The sequence below is a fragment of the Haliotis rufescens genome, unplaced genomic scaffold, assembly GCF_023055435.1.
Source record: "Haliotis rufescens isolate VD_foot unplaced genomic scaffold, xgHalRufe1.0.p SCAF_55, whole genome shotgun sequence".
Classification (NCBI taxonomy): domain Eukaryota; kingdom Metazoa; phylum Mollusca; class Gastropoda; order Lepetellida; family Haliotidae; genus Haliotis; species Haliotis rufescens.
Genome location: NW_025964279.1, coordinates 2,900,042 through 2,923,507, shown reverse-complemented (window position 1 = coordinate 2,923,507; position 23,466 = coordinate 2,900,042). Strand labels below are relative to the sequence as shown.

Below are 23,466 nucleotides of genomic sequence, written 5' to 3'. Positions count from 1 at the left end.
CACCAAGTATCAGTGTGTTGCCGAGCTGCTAGACACCTCTACTTCACACCAAGTATCAGTGTGTTGCCGAGCTCTAGGTACCCTCACTTCACACCAAGTATCAGTGTGTTGCCGAGCCGCTAGGTACCCTCACTTCACACCAAGTATCAGTGAGTTGCCGAGCTCTAGGTACCCTCACTTCACACCAAGTATCAGTGTGTTGCCGAGCTGCTAGACACCTCTACTTCACACCAAGTATCAGTGTGTTGCCGAGCTCTAGGTACCCTCACTTCACACCAAGTATCAGTGTGTTGCCGAGCTGCTAGACACCTCCACTTCACACCAAGTATCAGTGTCTAAGGTACCTCCACGCCAAATATCAGTTTAGCTTCTGAGCTCTCTTGCATCGTCCCACCAAATATCGGCCGAGTCTTGAGCTGCCCACAAGCATTTTCAAGCAGCTTCAATCGAAACACTCGGACAACTAACATCCAAAAGTCCGTCCCGAGACATGACTCTCAATGAGTTATTCTATTTGTACCACAGACACCAATACTTCATTAATCATACTATCATATATACGTAGACAACAGACCCATCTAGGCATCTCCAGAAACAAACAGTGGGTTCTGAACGCAAACTATCCCCCGGGAGTTGTTTAATGACAATAGCAAATAGACAGACTGTTGCTCCCGATGGACCTACTTGTGCTTTGAATTATTTCAGTCACAAGGAGTCCTATCAACAATTTTACAGGAGACAAAGTCCAATGATTGCAGTCTAAAACGGACTATAGAAATATGCGAACCTGACACCGTTATAGTGATAATAACGTTGTCCTCATAAAACATCTAAAACAAATTACATGGAGAAAATTCTTGATGTGCAACATATGAAATAACAAAATGACGCTGCATTTGTTTTGTCGGCACTACTCCCATAATGCATGTTACATTACACTTGCATTGCTGTAGCCATGGTATGCGACATGGAGTCCGTACTTAGAAATGTATACAAGTTCCTTACACTTTAGAAGGAAAGTTTCAACTATTTATTAGATTAGATAGGGTGAATTACCGAACTGCCAAAGCTATGGCGTTTTCAGTTCATACCATCAAGTCTACGGGATGATAAATGAAACAAAACAGGAAAAGGGGTGGTCTCAAAAACAAAACCGGGACGTTAATGGGTACTGGACGGCTTTACACAGGGTGATAAGGCGTATAGTGTACAAGCTTTATGAGCAAACGGTACGCCCGACTTGTAGTAAAAATCGGGAGGAAATTAAATACACAATTAATGTTTCCCGGACTGCACTAACTATTGCTCCCCACGAGATGGGATTTCGATACACTGCGCGTGGCGATGACAGAGCACTTTTCAGGGGGGAAAATTCCATCCTGTCTATGAGGTCATATCATCTATCATGACTATCGTAGTCAGGGCTTCCGGGTCATTTACCTTGATGAAACCTGGGTGAATAAGAATAATTCCACTGACTACATGTGGCAACCGTCAGATGGACGAAAAACACCAATGGTACCATCAGGTAAAGGTAATCGTGTCATTGTTTTTCAGGGGCTTATTGATGTTTGTGTGCTGTTTTTTTAGGCGAAAAACAACCTGGTGATTTTCATGAGGAAATGATAGGGAGCGATGTGTTCATAGACTGGTTCGAAAATAAGCTATTCCCATTTTAAACAACCTCAGTGTCATTGTCATGGATAACGCCAGTTAATAGAACGTCGGGGACCAGATACTGTCGCGCCAACCATGAGTAGTCTGAAGGCGACCATACAGGAATATCTGACATCTTGCAATGTCGACTTCAGAGAATCGAAAACGAAAGTTCAACTCATAGAGACAATTCGGCTGAATACGAAACCAGGAAAGTACAAAACAGATGTGCTGGCGGCGCAACACACTCACGTTGTGTTACGTTCGTCAGTCAGACATTGTGAGCTCAACCCTGTTGTGTTTATCTGGGCTAACTGTAAAGGGTTCGTGGCAAGACATGACACAACATTCAAACTCAAGCATGTCAAAGGGAGGATCAACGCAGTCTTTGATAGATATCAGCCTTGTTGCACCAGTTATCATACCTTTGGGTCAGGTGAGGTTAAATTGGGTTTAACGTCGCGTCAAATATTGCACTTATATAGCGACGTGCATGTACATGTACGTGTATGTGTTTGTGTGGCTGCTTGTGCTAGTCCGGACTGATGCCGATTTATAGTACTAGCTCACTGAGATACCATGCCGCAGTTTAACATGGATACCCCACTCAGACATAGTATACTGACTCCGAGCCGACCAGTCCTTGTTTTAGCCCCTTAATGCCGAGCGCCAGACAGGATAACAACAAGTACCATCTTTTAACGTATTTTGGTATGACGCGGCCGGGGATCGAACCCCGGACCTTCCGCTCTCCGGGCGGACGCTATACCACTAGACCACGGAGGCGGTCTCATACCTTTGGGTGATAGCACAAATTCATATATGTCATCAGCGGAGACAACAAATACTTCTTGATTCCAAAACCGCAACCTTCCAATATTGATCGCGTTTCATGGCTTCCAACTATTCCATCATTTTTCCAAGCACATATATAAGTACATATCCTAAATTGCTACTCCATCAACGCATATGTCAATTAAGTACAATAACAGCATCATTTGGGACCATCCCAACTCAGGTGATATTTGTGTGATGTCATCATCTCGGAACAGGTGTTCGGTAATTACATCAAGCAGCCGTTTCACACATGCATGACAACACACGAATATTTTCTAGGTTTATCATCATTTTACCCGTAAAAGTACATTTTAAGGCTAACCATATTGTCAGTTAGGCTAGGCAAGATTTAGGTAGATTTGCGTTACTTTGATATGCTATTTTCATGACTCGTATTTATTAAATAAAGACAAAGCATTTTTCTAGCATATTCGACAGTACTTGAACACATGTATATTAACACATGTATATTAATGCATGTATAATGTATTTGCGTCGCAGCATCCATGCCCTAAAGCATACTCACGGCGCTGACCCCGGAAGATCCGGGTTAGAATAGGTCTTCAGCAACCCATGCTTGCTGTAAAAGGCGACTATGCTTGTCGGGATCGGGTGGTCAGGCTCACTGACTTGGTTGATGTATGTCATCGATCCCAATTGCGTGGATCGATGCTCATGATATCAATCACTGGATTGTCTGGTCCAAACTCGATTGTTTACACAGACCGCCGTAATATAGCTGGAATATTGCGGCTATAAACAACAAACAAACAAACAAAACTCACGGCGCTACATGTTATTTACCCAGACCAGTCGCAGCCCCCTGGAGAATATACAACCCAAGGTTTGCACTCACACCACCATCTCATCCCCTCGGGTACACATTCGCTGCTGATGCACATGCTTAACGAGAGACCACTTGTTTCACGTGCGTTAACTAAACACATGTACTGCAGTAGTCGTCTTATTGACGTCAACTCGGCAAATAACAAGCTGCGAAATAGCAGAAACATACGGCTCTGCTTTTGTCTGTCAAACATCCACTGGTCGCTGTTACATTGCTGACCCGTGAAGATTCCGGGGTAGAATAGGTCTTCAGCATCCCATACTTGCCGTAAAAGGCGACTATGCTTGTCGTAAAAGGCGATTATGCTTGTCGTAAAATGCGACTAACGGGATCGGGTGGTCAGGCTCGCTGACTTGGTTGATACGTGTCATCGATCCCAATTGCGTGGATCGATGCTCATGATATTAATCACTGGATTGTCTGGTCCAGACTCGATTATTTTACAGACCGCCGTCATATAGCTGGAATATTGCTGAGTGCGGCGTTAAACAACAAACCAACCAACCAAATGTTACATTGCTATGAATCACGCCTTCATAACGTTCGACTGATGTCCGATACATTTGTTGCGCAGACCTTCACAAAGTCCGTCAGATCTTACATTACAGAATATCGTGGTACCCGTTTGCTCCCAAAGCATTTATCTCTGAATACAGCTAGACCCTTGGAAATCTATCAAAGGCGGAGATATGGATCTAACGCAACGAGTTGACTGATTTGCTGCGACCGGACAGCGACACAATCAGTCTGCTTACAGGTTCAGAACTTTTGCAAAAACATTTGATGTGATTTTAATGAGATTGGTATTTGGTGTCCTTAAAGATAAATTGTTTGGGAAGAAAGGGAATAGCAATGACGCCTTGATGCGTGGAGATTCATCAAGCAGCACCCCGTTATGTCTACTGTGGAGTTACCTTTTTCATGATTGTTTGAGTTTTTGTTGTCTGTTTTTAAACTGATCAGTGTCACTGGGTCGTAAAACGCGCCTAATTCAGGGTCTTTGACCGTGAATCTCCCCTCGCCTTAACCGTCCAATGTCCGACGCCATTCGGCAAAGTCCGGCAAATTGTGTCATTGCATTAAGAGAATTAGTGACCCGACTGTTTCATTCTCTTTTGATTAAGTGTCACTCTCTTACCAGAGTTTGCTTTTTATGTTTTTTTCCCATGTTTAGAAACACACATGTTTAGGTTTAGACTAACATTTAGTCTCTGAAATCTTATATTACACAATATCCTTCTTGACTCTAAAAATAAAAAAATTCCCTATGCTGATTTCAGAATAGAGCTAGCTTGAGCTGGCTAGACTTGCTTTTGTATGCATTTCTAGATTATTATTTTTTCATAAAATAAATATTAACACGTCCCATTTTAATTCTGGAAACCCAAAAGTCCAGAAACTCTACGCTCTTTGCCCAGTCTCGGTTAAAGGTATTTACAAAATTAAACATGCCGTTTTCATGGGAACATACCAAGGAAGAAAAAATGAAAAAAAAATTGTTTAAAAACTCAATATTTAGACTATGTCGCCCATGGGCCTGCCCATGGGCCTGCCCATGGGAGAAGTGTGGCCCATGGGCCTGCCCATGGGCGAAGTCTGGCCCATGGGTAGGCCCATGGGCAGGCCCATGGGCGAGAATATGTTCCTTTACTTAAAACTCATGTTTTTGTTTCGCAAATACATTTAATGTATTCATTCAAGTATCATGACACAAAATTTAACTCATTTTAACTTAATTCAACGATTTTATAGCGATATTGAAATATTTCGCCCATGGGCGAGAAAAAGGTTTGGCCCATGGGTAGGCCCATGGGCAGGCCCATGGGCGAGTATATGTTCCTTTACTTAAAACTCATGTTTTTGTTTCGCAAATACATTTAATGTATTCATTCAAGTATCATGACACAAAATTAAACTCATTCTAACTTAATTCAACGATTTTATAGCGATATTGAAATATTTCGCCCATGGGCGAGAAAAAGGTTTGGCCCATGGGTAGGCCCATGGGCAGGCCCATGGGCGAGAATATGTTCCTTTACTTAAAACTCATGTTTTTGTTTCGCAAATACATTAAATGTATTTATTCAAGTATCATGACACAAAATTTAACTAATTTTTACTTAATTCAACTATTTTACGGCGTTATTAAAATATTTCGCCCATGTTTTCGTCAGTCCCTTTCAAGCATCAACTAACTGTTTGCAAAGTATATTGTATCATGTGAAATATACTTTATATTATATCATTACATTACTATTTAAAAAGGGCATTTGGTTGGATGTTTCCTTTAGTTCTACAAATTTCACCTGTTTTACATATTGTAGCGATCTTTAATGAACCCGGCCTTACCTCTCAAAACGTTTTGACTGTTTATCATACGAATTCATGTGCGTGTACTCCAATTCATTGGAGTTATTTTCCACAACATTAAATTTTAGTTAGTTTCTTTTTCATTTCCCATTTAATGTCCCGTTGATACATCACACTGGGCAATTACGTGACACTAGGTATGCAATATACAGGTACGCGTGCGCGTATTTTAATGAAAAAAACTATTCGTCTTTTATTGCATAACGTTTGGCTGAATATCTTACATTCTAACGAAATCTCGAAATAATTATTTAATTACATGCGGTTTCGAACTGACCAGTGGGAATTATGTTTCAATGCCATTGAGGAAAACGTGAGAGAATATTGTGACACTAAAGCAACTTTTAACTGCATTGTCACTTTTGGTATGGAAATGGTAACAGTTCAGAAAAAACAACAGCCTTCTTATGATAATTCTCATTAGTACGTTGTATCTAATTACAGTGTCGGCCTTATTTACAGGTGATTCTACAATACCTGCTCTCGGTCAATTACGATCTACCACACCACGCGTGAATAAACAGTTATGCAGGTGTTGCTGTGGGCAAATACCTAGCCTGAAAATGTTTATTTTTTTTAGGATACATGTTTTACAAATGTTCGTTGATATGTGGATATATTAAGCACAAAGACAAAAAAATGTTTATGAAAGATGAATTAGTGCCTTGATATATTCATCGAGATGTGTATCATCGTTTAATGGGGTCATTCAATAAACGTATGTTTGGAGGAGATATCAAAGGAGCCGCCCAATATACACAGTGTCGTCCGGTGAACTACCAACCCACCCTGTCCATTAGAGTTATGTAATCGGTACACAAATATATTTGATGCGGTGTCAGTGCGGAAGGAGTTTGAATTACGTCCGCCACTTGCCACAGAAATCCTCAAAGTATAGAAACAATAAACAAGGTCAATCCGTACTGATTACCTAGTGACGCACGTAACAACGACTGTCAATAGGGAAAATGGTGAAAACAAATTGAAATAGATTTTAATAAAACATTATTGTACTAAATAACTCGCAAAAGCGGTGCCTAAAATTGTTTGACCGTGTTATGTGTGTTGTAAACTGACGAATAGCAAGTAATTGTCATGCTGTACGCATGGTTCCATATACAAATTCAGTTATACAACCGGTATGAAACTGAGAACTGAGATACCAAGTACAACCTGCATTCACACACGGAAGCAATATACTTGTGTGTATGCCCTCTCCTCTACAAAATGTATCACTAAAGTATTTGCATTGTAATAAATATAGTAATGATAAAACTTGGTAATTTGGTAGGTCTCCTACAGATATGATTTTCAGTTTTTTTACAACTTTGATTGATACGGATTACGTACCTGTAGTCTAGTCACTGTCTCTAATGTATCTGCTTGTTAGAAATTTCAAATGTCTTGTTGTAGCACTGTTCCTAAAATACGGCAGTTTCTTTTATCGGGTATAAATAGTTGATTCGTCTTGTCACGCAGTCATTTTTACTTGATCGAATGATTTCCACACAAAAATTACGGCAGAGAGTTTTGTATTTTATTATATTTTTAGAAGATTTTAGAAGATGCTTACATCACTGTATCTCAGAACGTAAAACTGATAACATTCAAACATGTAATTAGTACACAGTTAATTGTTACATATAATTTCCTGCATATTCCTTTTTGAACAAAAAGCCTACATGTATACTGATATCCGTGTCCACTGTTAAAAGGGTATTAGTGCAGTCAGCCATGGTAAATGGAGAGACAATAATAAGGTGATTAATTATAGTCTGTTGCAGAATATGCGGTATAAGTGTAGTCATTGATACATATACACATTACACATATACAGATGAAATACACGATATGATGCAGTGCAAGAACAAATTAAGATACGGTTTCTATTAAAAATAATTATACGATTTTGGATTTAATTAGCATGTTTAAATTTTCAGGCCAACACGGCTGAGATACAGCATCGGCATACTCAACTGGAGTTGTTTTCTGCCGGTCGTAAGTTCATTGTTTGACTGAGCACACTCGTGTCGGGGTTGCGATATTTTCTTCTCTTTGTTGGCAGCCTGCCACCGGTCTGAATTTTGAGAAAGGTCTCAGCATGGGACTGTTAATTACTTCTTAATGATGTCTACAAGCTTACAAACTTGTAGATGTTGGGTGCGGTTAGGACCAAACTTTTTCAGCTCACAGTGTAAGTGGTCCTGGAACCCATAGTGTCAAACAGGTTCTGCACAAAACGTCCATCAGATTCTACTGTTCAGCAACATTGTCACTGAATTTCAGAATTCTGGCATGATATTTAATAATCAAGGATTTCGAAGGTGAACGAGGGGAAAGGCAGACGCACGTGGATTTACCCTCAGGTTATTATTGTCTGGAGTTCACATTTTGGCACATGTCCACTTTAGTGATACAGACTGTAACCAAAAATGCAATGAGCCGTAGATCTTAATCCCTTATAACAACGGTAACAACAACCAGAGTGAGGACACAGTAAGGTTAAACCGTGTCCAACAGACAATCTGAGGTGGCTATCTCCCATCAAGTCAGCTCTGTTTTTAAGCGCATAGTTATGTTTTTACATGTTGAAATAAAAGGAATTTAAAAAATTATATTTAACAAACCTACACATTACCAAATACAAAACTGTATAACCCTCTCTAGACTTCGTTCCAATTAACCTAGATCATTCAACTCGCTCGCGAAGGTCGTATGCGACTTTAAAGTGAATACGTCTACAGTGTACAAGTAACTTTTAACTGTATCATATATACTCATGATAAGCAATTATTTTCGTTCCTAATTCGAATGAGCACATTCTGAGGCTAAATCTGCAAAAGGACAGATAAAATATTTCTTTGTACAATGCAAACGATACAAACGTAGCGGCTGATAATAGAGACAATGATTTAATAATCTGCAATATATCAAGTGTTCTCGTTCAATCTATTGTACATATTAAGTGATTGTAAAGTTTCAAGGAGTACTAAAATGTTGTGGTATTATGAATGTATTTAGAATATGAATAGCGAAAAACAGTCACCATATCGGATGTACATGTATAACTTGTCTTCCAACACCACGCTTGTGCCGAGGCCCATGGTCATAAAACTAATCGGTCCAATAAAAGGAGCAAATAGTTTCGCAGATACTTCTTGCTATGGTTCACTCACAATTGTCAGACGACCTAATCATCAGTCAGACCAGTCAAGTGTGACCAGCGTACCTGCCTGGTTTTGGCTCCTAATTACTGAACTGCCCAATACTGTCATACTGTGGGCAGAGTAAGCGGTCTCGTTGAGTGATACAGACTAACCAGATTATGATTGTGTTTGTAAGTTGCGTTTAATCTGTGTCGGGTTGCAGTTGTTTTATTAGTCAAGACTAGGGGTAGTTTTTTCAATGAAACCTTTTAGCCGTTGAGTTTGTTTTGCATTCATTTCATTAAATACATTGTTAGGTAGAATAATAACACGTTATATGGATTAAACATCTCCCTAATCTGAGTATAATCTCACATGTACTCTAAGTACCGTACTATATTACTTTGCGGAGACACTGAGTATATTTTTTAAGTTGGCATTGTATGCTGTCTGATGACTTTACACAAATCCCTGCATTCAATAGACCCGTGAAGATCTTCAACAAACCATTCTTGGCGTAAAAGGGCGACAGCGCTTGTCGTAAGAAGCGACTACCGGGATCGGGTGGTCAGGCCCGCTGACTTGGTTGATGCATGTCATCGTACCCCAATTGCGTGGATCGATGCACATGATGTCAATCACTGGATTGTCTGGTCCAGACTCGATTATTTACAGACCGCCGTCATGCAGCTGAAATATTGCTAAGTGTGGCGTTATACAACTAACAAACAAACAAAACACAAAAAGAGAAAGTGTATGAGTACTAAAACTTGCAATAGATATGCGTACCCTACGTACACACATCAGTCCCATTCGACAGTCTACAACACACGAATAACTGTCAAACAAGTTTGGGTACCCCTTCTGTTCAGGCAAGTAATTTAGTTCGATAATTTTGTATTAAAATCCTTTTCAATTTGTTTTCATCCTTTTTCCCTATTCCATGCATGTTTATGTTGCTACATCTTATTGCTCATGTTTCCAAGTATTGTAAAACACTTTAATGTTTCTCCTTCTTAATCTAACGTTATAACATTTCCGGTCATTGCCATCATCTAATACACAAGAGATGATACCAAGACATATTTTATTCGGTTTTATGGTCTATGCGGTCTTACAATTGATTTTATTAGTCTTTAAATCTTATGTCTAGTAAATATTTTCACAAACAGGGCTGTTAACTGATATAAGGAATGTGACATCCAGTTGAGGACTGAATACGACGTACGTTAGTCTGGTAACGACATTTCTACAATAATTTTTTGAATAAACCGTTAATACGCCAGTTGTGACAGGGATGATGGTATGGTAGATGTAGCAGACATATTGACAGCCGTTGTTACGCGAGTCACTAGGTTATTAGTACGCATTGGCCTTGTTGATTGGTACTATACTTTCTGTGGCCACTGGCGGACGTAATTCAAACTCCTTCCACACTGACATCGCACCAAATATATTTGTGTACCGATTACATAACTCTTACTGACAGGGTAGGGTGGTAGTTCACGCGAAACGGACGACACTGTGTATATTGAGCGCCTCACAACATACTTTAAACGAATGACCAATTAAACGATGATACACATCAGGATCGCGGAGAAAATACAAGCTTCGTTCGCGTTGAATATATATATCAAGGCACCAATTCATCTTTCATAAACTTTTTGTGTCTTGGTGCTTAATATATCCACATATCAACGAAAATATGTAATACATGTATCCTCAAAAATATACATGTACAGGCTAGGTATTTGCCCACAGCAACACCTGCATAACTGTTTATTCACGCGTGGTGTGGCAGATTGTAATTGACCGACAACAAGTATTGTAGAATCACCTGTAAATAAGGCCGACACTGTAATTAGACACAACGCACTAATGAGAATATGAGAATTGTCATAAGAAGGCTGTTACGTTTTTCTTAACTATTACCATTTTCAAACCAAAAGTGACAATGCAGTTAAAAGTTGCTTTGGTGTCACAATATTCACTCCCGTTTTCCTCAATGGCATTGAAACACAATTCCTACTGGTCAGTTCGACACTGCTTGTAATTAAATAATTATTTCGAGATTTCGTTAGAATGTAAGATATTCAGCCAAACGTTATGCAATAAAAGACGAATAGTTTCTTTCCATTAAAATACGCGCACGCGTACCTGTCACGTAATTGCACAGTGGGATGTATCAACGGGTCATAAAATGGGAAATGAAATAGAAACTAACTAAAATTTAATGTTGTACACGCACATGAATTCGTATGATAAACTGCCAAAACGTTTTGAGAGATAAGGCCGGGTTCATTAAAGATGTTGAGTGCGGTTAGGACCAAACTTTTTCAGCTCACAGTGTTAGTGGTCCTGGAACCCATAGTGTCAAACAGGTTCTGCACAATACGTCCATCAGATTCTACTGTTCAGCAACATTGTCACTGAATTTCAGAACTCCGGCATGATAGAATAATCAAGGATTTCGAAGGCAAAACCTTTTCTCGCCCATGGGCGAAATATTTCAATAAATCTGTAAAATAGCTGAATTGAGTAAAATTGAGTTACATTATGTGCCATGAAAATAGTAAGAACACCTGCATGTATTTGCGAAACAAAAACATAAGTTTTAAGTAAAGGAAAATATTCTCGCCCATGGGCCAAACCTTTTTCTCGCCCATGGGCGAAATATTTCAATATCGCTATAAAATCGTTGAATTAAGTTAAAATGAATTAAATTTTGTGTCATGATACTTGAATGAATACATTAAATGTATTTGCGTAACAAAAACATGAGTTTTAAGTAAAGGAACATATTCTCGCCCATGGGCCTGCCCATGGGCCTACCCATGGGCCAGACTTCGCCCATGGGCCACACTTCGCCCATGGGCAGGCCCATGGGCGACATAGTCTAAATATTGAGTTTTTAAACAATTTTTTTTTCATTTTTTCTTCCTTGGTATGTTCCCATGAAAACGGCATGTTTAATTTTGTAAATACCTTTAACCGAGACTGGGCAAAGAGCGTAGAGTTTCTGGACTTTTGGGTTTCCAGAATTAAAATGGGACGTGTTAATTATATTCCACGGTCATGGTGAAGGACTAGTTTAGGTTCAGCGCCCAGACTATCGTATTCCACGGCTGACCAGGAGATTGTCTCCTCTGAGGTCCGCGCGCAAGTTTTCATTCCAAAGTCAAGATCTTGTGTCTATATCCCCAGACTTTGTTAGGTCGTTTACGGGTCGGCACGCTTCTGGGTGCGTTAGTAATTCCGGGGCACTTTTGATCTAGTACTGACTTAGTCTGGTGGTACTGAGCTAAACTTAGTAGCTATAATTTTCAATTCTAATAATCCGTTGATACCCAACCTTTCAGTGATTGTCTTGCTTTGGGGGAATTTTAGAATGTCCTTACTCAGTCAAAGTAGCAGAAGATTTAGTCCATAAGAGTGAGTGAGATTGGTTTTACGCCCCTTTTAGCACTATTCCAGTAATATCAGGGCAGGGGACACCGGAAATGTGCTTCACACATTGTACCCATGTCGGGCATCGAACCCGGGTCTTCGGCGTGATGAGCGAACGCTTTAACCACTAGGCTTCCCCTACGCCCCTTAATCCAGGCTAGTTTGATATTCAGTCATTCTCGTCTATTTTATTGACCAGGGATTTTCCGTTATTTAACCCAGCCGAGGTTTTTCCCTCATAAGAGTGTTGAGTTAATTAACTCAGGTGTTAACTGGTCGCAGTCGACTATTCAATGTATTACTGTAATACAGTTGCTTAGCTGAGCCGTGTGGGTATTTGCTCTGATTTATTTAAGCAGAGATCATAGTCAGTATTGACTGGGTTTTCTATTCTTTATATTGTCATATTTTAATACATTTAGCTGCTGGTAATAAACCTAGCAAAATCACGGCTGGGGACACCAGAAATGGGCTTCACACATTGTACCCATGTGGGGAATCGAACCGAATCGTGACGAGTATGAGATATAGAGACCACAAACAATCCTCAGTGTACTTAGTTTTTCTGGGAACATACATCAGGTTACACTGACTTCCAACAACAATTGATCAATAACGTCGTCAGTCTACACAACCGAATTTATAGTGACACAGCGCCGTTCATTTGTCGATCTTCGATTATAAAATAATAATGAATTATTCATGTCACTAACACGTGTCAGTGTGATGAACCTTAGCAACGTTTACTCTGAGCTTCGTACTCACGTGACTGCAAGTCCACGAAACAGACAGATGCGACGACAATTGGGCACAATGACAAAAAAGCACACTGACTTCACACCCCTTTGTCTGCATAACAAATACAGCAAATGGGTTGCACCGTCAAACGAGTGTTTGAAAAACACGAGTTTTCCAAGAAGTCCTCACCGTCACGGACGCTGGTGATTGTTCGTGCAACACGTGCAAATATTATTAGCAAATGTTACACATACTCACACTACATCAATAAGGCATACATAAAGGTTCTTTTGTGATTTACGCTATCACGGGAAATCAGGGTCGAATGCCAAATAGTAGACTTTAGTATCAAGCGCCCGCCTATCAATATAAACACACGTGTTTTATTCAATGTGGTCCCAAAATGTCGGATCGATGAGTGGACTTAACAGCCAACACGGATGTGTCGTGATTAACGTGTAAATGAAACACTTACACTGTCGTACGAAGGTTGGTGATATTGGCAAATACAGACATGATATTCTGGTATGGCTTGACCGTCAGCACTTATCTTCCCCTATCTCACGTATTCATAAATATATAATTTTTTAATTTGACGTTTACACGATATACGGCTTTTCCATTGGACGAGAGGTCGGTCAAATGACCGCGAAGTTGACGTTCATAAGTGTATGAACGACATAATTTGACGTTCATACGTTTTTCACGAGACCGTGTTCTTGAAATGACGTAAACACTGACGGACTACTTCCACATTCCTGGGGAAACCCTGGGAATTCCCTACCACGAAAACATACATTTTATTTCTGATCATTTAGAACCTTTTACCTTGGTCTCAGCATTTCAGTGTACATTGAGAAACGTAAGAGAGCTTGAATGCATGATTGTTCACGAATTTCCTCGCTACGGCCCATCCTAATGAACAAACGCAAAAATGCACATCCAAACTATCGTCAGTATCGACTCGATCTGTGTCTAGGCTGACAGTGACCGTCTCCAGCAATCTACGAATTTACCTTGGTGTCTGTTTGACGCATCTTTAATCACCTTTCAATAATCGGTCAGTTGATCAATTATGACTAACACATGTAACCGCCACAGGTTCATTAACAACTTCGGAAATCCTCCCGTTACGTTTATCGTGTTGGCCATTTTGACGTCTTGTACTTGATGTAATTTATGTATTACGACGCGCTGTCATTGTGACTGACTTACTGAGGTAGTTCATTACAGACCTTTCTCATCTAATGGGGATATTATATGAACACATGTGTTGCGTAAGATGTTTCTGAAGAGCAAGTTCTACATCCATACGCTCTTGTCACCTCTCTTTTGGGGGATCTATTTTATTCCGCGATATAGCTGGTTGTTGTTTGGCTGTCAGTGTAAACATGAAGTCACACGTACTAAATAAAATTGTGTTTAGATCTTGGCCTACGTCCTTTGAGAAAAGAAATTGTGATAAAAAATTATAAGAATTGACTTTCACTTTGTGTGAGTTCATTGGAGTATGAACCTGCATAGAGTGAGGGCCAAACTGTATGAACGTCGTCGCAAGCTCCGACGTTCATACAGTTTGGCCCTCACTCTATGCAGGTTCATACTCCAATGAACTCACACAAAGTGAAGATCAATTCTTAAACACACTTCAGCATGAAGTATTCACAGAGAGCATGACAACGACACGTGACGACACATCCTTCGGCAGTGTCGGCGCTTACTGCAGTCTCTTTTCCAGCCGTCTTAAATTCCATTAGATAGAAAACAGTTTCTGATTAAGTTCAATGCTTATATGACCGGTGGAAATCCGGTTAGAATTGGTCTTCAGCAACCCCTGCATGTCGTAAGAGGCGACTAACGGGATCGGGTGGTCAGGCTCGCTGACTTGGTTGATGCATGTCATCGTATCCCAACTGCGTGGATCGATGCTCATATCCATCACTGGATTGTCTGGTCCAGACCAGATTTTTTACAGACCGCTGTCATATAGTTGGAATATTGCTGAGCAATATATGAGGAATAGTATTAAACAACAACAACAACAACAACAAAAATCAAACATTTGATGTGCATACGAGTTCGTGTTGTATCAAAAGGATGTCAAATATTCCCAATAAATGGAGATTTATAAAGAATATTCAAATTCAGCCTGATATTGAATGAACTAAAACATGTTGTTAGCACCATCTTTTTGTTATCATTTTGCACGCGATCACAAAAAATACATCAAAATATTGATTTCAATCGATCACTATTTTCGCTATTCAGTATGAGGATCTTGGATGAACAAGCCGAGTAGAATATGCATGATGAATTCGTCCTCATGCTGTTGTCCCAAACAACATGCATAAACTAACACGCAGAGTAAACAGAAGTAAAGCTTAATTTTCGAATGTGCGCCGTTGCAGATTATTATCACAATTCAAAGACCGCCTCCGTGGTCTAGTGGTAGAGCGTCCGCCCGGAGAGCGGAAGGTTCGGGGTTCGATCCCCGACCGCGTCATACCAAAAGACTTTAAAAGAGGGTACTTGTTGTTACCCTGTCTGGCGCTCGGCATTAAGGGGCTAAAACAAAGACTGGTCGACTCGTAGTCAGTATACTGTGTCTGAGTGGGGTATTCATGTTAAACTGCGGCATGGTATCTCAGTGAGCTAGCACTATAAATAGGCATCAGTCCGGACTAGTACAAGCAGCCACACACACACACACGTACATGCACGTCGCTATATAAGTGCAATAATCTTGGACGCGACGTTAAACCCCATTTCACCTCACCTCACCTCACAATTCAAAAGACCCATATGCTGTTGTTTTACATTCATTTTGTCTGTCTAAATGTCAGTGTGATCAGATAATAACACCATACTGCCTCAAAGATAATAACACCATACTGCTACTGAGATAATAACACCATACAGCTACAAAGATAATAACACTCTTCTGCCATAGAAATAATAACATCATACTGCTCCCAAGGTTATAACACGATACTGCTACAATAATAATATCATAGTGCTACAAAGATAATAACACCATACTGCCCCCAAGATATTAACATCATCATCATCGTCATCATCATCACAATAATCATAATAATAATACATGTCCGATCCCTTGCGAAACAAATAGAAATGGAGGCAATTTCAAGTTGGCCCAAGTCATGTTGTGCCCCTGAATAAGAGTCTACAGAAAAAATGCATATGTTTATATTTATCATATAATATATATATATACTTCATACTTCACACTTATCAAAACATACATATCATCTCTGGGTTACCTCGCATTACACTGGATGCGTGTATTCGGCCACAACAAGTGGATTGAGTGTTCGTTCGAGTCAACTACTTGTTTTTTGAAGACACATTTCACGGTGAGGTTCAGAAGGTAACATTTAGCTGCACATTTACCCAATTATTATTATTAATTGCTCAAACAAAACTCACCAAAAACAGGGACGTCGGTGTTCAGTGTGGCTCCGAACCTTCTCAACATGCGCGTCCACCAACCCAAGGACTATAGTCCTTTGTCCTCTGACCAACCATTGATTCCATTCCATATTACCTGCTAATTATCCCCCACTCCCACCCCACCCCCACGGTGTCACGCCGTGCGTGATCAGATATACCTCGATCAGGGCCTATCATGTACGATGACAAGCCCTGACCCTGCATTGACTCACCAATGTCCTTGTCACCAGTAACGCTAACGTATCCCGTTTTTGGGGCTCGATGTTCGTGATGACTTGCCCTGGATATGGATTTTTAACCTTGATACTTATAATGTTCTCACACGCTTTCAATTACATGCGCATTTATTGGATTTTAATACGTGGCGTCAAGATTTCATTTGCCTCGTGGTTCATAACTGTAAAATGTTTATCTGATTGCATCGATATGTTTGTTAATTATATATGGCTGTTTCCTGGCGGGGTCGTCAATGTGTATCGCTTTACTCAGAATCAATACTTGATGTTAATGGAAGATGTGTCCATCAAACTGTACGTTCATCAAGTTTGTCCATTTTCCCCAGGTCACGACCTGTTCATTTTCTACGGCGATACAATTGGCTCGATTGAGTTTTTGTGGATATACCTCTATGACATGATGTTATGCCCACAACAAAATATTTATCTTACATAATTCCTTCTAGGTGTGGTTTTAACTCAGTCAACCCTCGTATTTCAAATGTTGTAGTGTTCAAAGCCTAAACGTTTGTTTCGTTTGTTTGCCGTTTAACGCCGCACTCAGCAATATTCCAGCTATATGACGGCGGTCTGTAAATAATCGAGTCTGGACCAGACAATCAAGTGATTGACATCATGAGCATCGATCCACGCAATTGGGACACGATGACATGCATCAACCAAGTCAGCGAGCCTGACCACCCGATCCCGTTAGTCGCCTCTTACGACAAGCATAGTCACCTTTTACGGCAAGTATGGGTTGCTGAAGACCTATTCTACCCCGGATTTTCAGGGTCAATACCTAAATGATGTTTGTTTGTTTGTTTGTACATGGGCCCAAGGCCTTATTGCCGACATAACACAAATTAGATAGACGGAAGGTTTAAGTCAACGGTAATTGAGCTTCCCTCCTCGTCACAATAGAGCATTGCTTTAACGAATCTACCATGGCTGATGTGTAGACAAGTACACTAGAAAAGAAATAGAATAGACAAATGACATAATATTGGCACGCCGAAAGTACGTTAAACTGAAGCAAGACCCAGGCTCAAGTACAAGCAAGACTAATTAGAGTCTGAAACACAACATTGTCCTAATTCTATTATGGACACTGGTGTAGCAACACAGGATTGCACTAATTACATGGAGACGGTGTCCTAGTTCCATAAATTGATCAACGCACAATGTCTAGACAGGAAGGAGTTCCAGACTGGTGTGGCCATGCCGTTCGCTCGTCCGGCCGTCAGAAAACGGGTAGGATTCCTTGCAATTGTGTAGCGGGTGTGGGTGTGGGTGTAGTAATATACAAAGTTATAACTAATTTTTCTTTTTTTTTCTTTTTCTCTTTTTTTTTTTTCTCTTTTATATTTTAAATGTGCCAACTGGCTGGGTGCTGTTTTTTTAATGAAATATGTATATGTCTATATATTTTGTACTGCAGCATGTGACACTCTAATAATAAAACAATTTTCTTCTTCTTCTTCTTCTTCTTCTTCTGTAAATACAAGCGACAAAACCCTTTCCATATTCATAAAAAAAACTTTCTGCTAAAAGCAGAGCCGATTGCACGATTCCGATTATATCATGAGCATGTGTCTATGAATGTCTATAGTGATGACACTAGGTGTTACCAGGTGCTCGCTGTGCCCAGCTCCTGCAGTGTCGTTTTGTGTCACCAACACTCACACACCAACTTGGACGGACTACATCCACACAAGCACCGTAGATTAAAAAAAAAGGAAGTTCAATTTCGAACGTAAATAAAAAACACCGAAAGTTTCGAAAGAGATCTAAATTATCCAGTTCTGAGGCAACAATAACATCCATTTCTGCAACAGATTCACACGCTCTTCGCCCACGCGGAGGAACACACCCTGACTCACATAATGAGCTCATATGTAAGAAATAAAACTTCTGTATTCAGCAACACAATAACCTACCAAATCAAAATCACATAAACAAACAAACATCCACCATACCCAGCTCCCTTAGTTCTCCTCCCCAATCCCATCGGCATCTATTCCAAATCTCAAAATTCCCAAATTATATATAAGCAACCCCTAAAACCCCCCTCTTGGGTTGCACAGACCACTTTCGAATTCGCCCCTTTCGGAAACACATTAAATGGCCTGGCCGGGCCCGTGTACGAAATACGCATCAGTCGGAAAGCGCACGTTAAATCTCCAAAGTAAGTAAGTAAGTAAGTAAGTAAGTAAGTGTATTCAGCAGAGTGGACGATTTGACACCAACACAACACGTCACTGACGCCATTTTGACACGTGACCCACGGACATGCGCAAGAGGCATACATCCACGAGTGGGATCTGCGTCAACATCAGTAATTACACCTGCACCTGATGTTAATCTATTATGTAATGTGATGATGCTCCATCTTGCGCATCTTCACCTGAAGGATCAATAGGGAGACTTGCAGTGTCATCGTATCCAAGGGAGATTGCGACGAACGCCACGGGCTCTACAATATCAGACCATAGATGAAGCAATGGGCATGTGTGTCCATATTGACACTGGTAAAAACGTGTAATTATCATCGTTTAAACCAAATAATGTCAGAGCAACATTCACGACCTATTCTCGTGCTGTCGTTGCTGATGTAAACAATGAATCACGGAACGAATTTCCCAACAAACTTGAGTGAGTGAGTGAGGAGATACGCTCACCTGGTCGTGAACACTGGTATCATCACTATTTGATCGTCATTCAGAAATACATGCTCATGATGTATTAGTCGGAATCGTTCAATCGACTCTGCAGACATTTTTTCATGAATTAGCGATTTGGTCGCTTTTTTTAGTCCAAGGGACGCCTCCGTGGTCTAGTTGTAGAGCGTCCGCCCGGAGAGCGGAAGGTCCGGGTTCGATCCCCGACCGCGTCATACCAAAAGACGTTAAAAGATGGAACTTGTTGTTACCCTGTCTGGCGCTCGGCATGAAGGGGCTAAAACAAGGACTGGTCGGCTCGGAGTCAGCATACTGTGTCTGAGTGGGGTATTCATGTTAAACTGCGGCATGGTATCTCAGTGAGCTAGTACTATAAATCGGCATCAGTCCGGACTAGTACAAGCAGCCACACACACACGTTATATAAGTGCAATAATCTTGGACGCGACGTTAAACCCAATTTCATCTATATTGTTCAAGGAATCATGCTGATATCACCTGGTTGAATTTTTTTTCAGATTGCCACCATTGACAATCAGGTTTAACGCCGCTTTGAACAGCATTCTAGTTATATCACGGCGTGTCACCTCACTGTGTGGGGGGGGGGGGGGGGGGATAAACCTTACGGTGGAGTAAAGAAACAACATCAAAGAAGTTGTTTGATTCTTTTCCATAACACGATGATCAGGTGTCAGATGTCGTAAATGTTTGTTCAACGCCTCAGTCTTCCTGTTAAATGACGGCGGTCTATAAATAATCAAATCTACACAAGACCACTATGGTCACACATTAACCCAGTGATTGACATCATGAGAAACACTCCAAGCGGCCAGGAAACGATGGCGCGCAATGAGCCAAGCCACCGTCCGTGGTCATCTTATCCATTTTGTCGCCTCTTACGACACGAGCAATTCGCTGTGCAGAGTTGCGTCCCTTGGGTACGCCAGAAACCTATGATTGTGGGTTCGAATCCCGATTCGCCCTGGTTATGTTTCGAGGTTTGCCACTACCATACCCGTGCTCGTGGGTTTCACCGAAGTGGTCATCTGAGACCTGCATCACTTCTTGCTTTCCTCCCACATAAAGATGACTCGCCGTGATACTGTTCAAAGCGGCGATAAACCCAACTACCTCACTCACTCTAACGACACGCATATGTTGCCGGGGAGGCATTCTAGCTGTTGTATACATTTATATACAACCATTCATACTTTATATTCAGATAAATACTATCTGTGTGATATCTGTTCCATTACAATAGTTGACCGACTTACAAATTGCATGTAATTGGTACAAAATTAGGTTGGAAAATGTCAGTTAACAACGACTGGAGTATACTTTTCCAGCGTCACATGCAGTATGTAAGTGAGTGAGTATGGTTTTACGCGCGTTTAGCAATGTTCCAGCAATATCACAGCGGGGGACACCAGAAATGGGCTTCGCACATTATACCCATGTGGGGAATTGAACCCGGGTCAAAGGCGTGACGAGTGAACGCTTTAACTACTAGGTTACCCCCACCCCTATGTAGTATGTGAGGGAATGAGGTTTGGCGCCACTATTGAGTGAGTGAGTGAGTAAGTTGTGTTTAACGCCGCTTTTAACATTATTCCAGTTATATCGCGGCGTGTCAGCTGAATGTGGGAGGTTAGCCCGAAGAGATGCAGGTCTCAGACGTTTACCACTTCGGTGAAACCCATGAGCACGGGTATGGTGCTGACAAACCTAGAAACATAATCGGGGCGAACCGGGATTCGAACCCACAATCATAGGTTTCTGGCGTGCCCAGGGGACGCAAAGTTGCACAGCGAGTCGCGTGCCTTCTGATTGGTCATTCCATTGGTCGGTCAAAGTTCGCGCAAGGTCGGTCTGACATGACTCGTAATTGGATGTCCTCAGAACTTTGTTTAGCGGTAGCAAGAACAAATATAAGATCTGATTTCAATGAGATTGGATTCTGATCATGAGCTTTACAAAACAGAGAGATAAATTAAAGCGGAGTTAAACCACTTCATTCACTACAAAAACGACCTGTAAGACCATGTACAGAACTAGCAACATCTGTCTTCGACACCTGATAGCTGCGTATAAGTAAGAGTTCATGTTGTGTGGATTTAAGACTGCCCGTCGTAATAACCTGGATACTCGTGAAGATCCTGGGTAGAATAGGTCTTCAGCAACCCATGCTTGCCGTAAAAGGAGACTATGCTTGTCGTAGGAGGCGACTAACGGGATCGGGTGGCTCGCTGACTTGGTTGATGCATGTCATCGTGTCCCAATTGCGTTGATCGATGCTCATGCGTTAAACAACAAATGTACCATCACAATACCTCGATTAAGATGCCATTCATGTGATGTTTCCACGATCACACGTTGTCGGCGAACATTTGAGATGTAGTCAGTATAATATAATACCCTAGTTTACGCCTGGGTGGTGGTGGTGGTGCATTGTAGGTAACGTTCCCGCTCATCATACCAAAGGCCCTGGTTCGATTCCCAAAGTTGGTACCATTTTCTGTGTCCACTGTCTTTATATTGTTAGAATATTGCTAAAAGCGCAGTAAAACCGTACCTACAGAATTAAGGTGGAGTACGAGAATTAAAGATAAACACGTCAATGTTCCATTGTTCTAACGTGACGACCATCATATTGGTTTAATTAAAGGTTCTTGGCGCCAGCAAGGCATCCATGGCGCGTCCACCTCATTGACAGCCGCATGTACATGTACGATTACTTCTCCTAACAGAGTCAGTAATCAAGAAGGATGGGTTCTGTTTGACGCTGCTTCAAATGATGGTGCAGCCATAGATCAGTCTTCCACTGGAGCTGACAGTAACGATACGAGGATAAAACACATATCTGGTTAATTGACAATGAAGGCATTAATCACGTCTAACCACTGAGCACGTGGACGAACTTCCATCGCAGCGGGGGATAGCTTAGTCCAGTGTACGTGTACTTCACTCCAGATGACAATACGCATAGCCTGACGAAGTATTCTGAAAAGATGGCGACCTAATTTATTTGAAAAAAGATAATATTGTTTTGGTACAAGAGTAATAGAAATGGTATGTCTGTGGAACATCCGAACACAACCCAGATACCGTACACAACTCATACACTATTACATACACACTTCCCCACGCATACCCTTGCATGACAACTTACCTCCTCCCCTCCTGACATACACACACAAACACACTACTTCCACGCCCCCCCCCCCCCCCCCAACCCATATACTACCCCCCCTCCACCCTCACATCCCTTCTTCACGCACAAAAATCACTTACACCCCAACGCACACAAGCCGCAGAGAGAGAGGGAGAGAGAGAGAGTGTGTGTGTGTGAGAGAGAGAGAGAGAGAGAGAGAGAGAGAGAGAGAGAGAGAGAGAGAGCCACCCTATTCCAAAAGTATCCGAAAGTAATTGTGGGAAGGTTTTGATCCAGAGATGCACAGCACTCAATCTTAATGGACAGAACACGTTTGACCAACACATTTCTTTCATGAGAACCATGCACCACCACTTTATACCGCTACAAGAACCCCAGGTGCATCCTGAGTATAATCATCACCTTTCCCCAACTTCCGCTCGCCGACCAATCACGCCCGGCCGGCATCCGGCTACAGACATGTATATCCCCGCGACTCCAACCGTTGATGACAACCCCCTCCACCCCACCCCCACCCCCTCATGTATCTCAATATTAGTCAACCCCTCAAGGCGCAACGTCAACATCACTTTGACGACTACTACAACTACGATCTGCCAGGAGCACAACACCCTGAAGTAGTTGTCCAATAGCTGAGTTGCCGCAATAACAATTAGTAGTGTTAGCTTCGACAAATATTGATAGAATGGGTGAAATATTAATGAAAGGACGTCGCAGGCTACAAAGCTCCCGGTGAGGCCTGGAGATGAGATGGTTCGCTGAGTGAGAGCGGAATACCGCAATGTATCAAATAAAAATTATTGTCATAATTTGTTGTGACTAGAGGGGGGATTCTGTGTCATTAAATAAACCCACGAGCACGGGTATGATGCTGAAAAACATACAA

General features: G+C 41.3%; 1 protein-coding gene across 4 annotated transcripts in view; it reads right to left on the bottom strand.

Annotated features, from left to right (window-relative positions):
• Positions 1-23,466, bottom strand: part of LOC124116371 — a 173,231-nt gene that overhangs the window by 77,102 nt on the left and 72,663 nt on the right. Inside the window, exon 1 of one of the 4 annotated variants that reach the window (XM_046477683.2) lies at positions 13,069-13,133. The exons of the other annotated variants lie outside the window; for them this stretch is intronic. The gene's annotated coding sequence lies outside the window, so the exon portion shown is untranslated. Of the gene's footprint in view, positions 1-13,068; positions 13,134-23,466 lie in introns of those variants that run through there. 4 annotated transcript variants of the gene reach the window in all.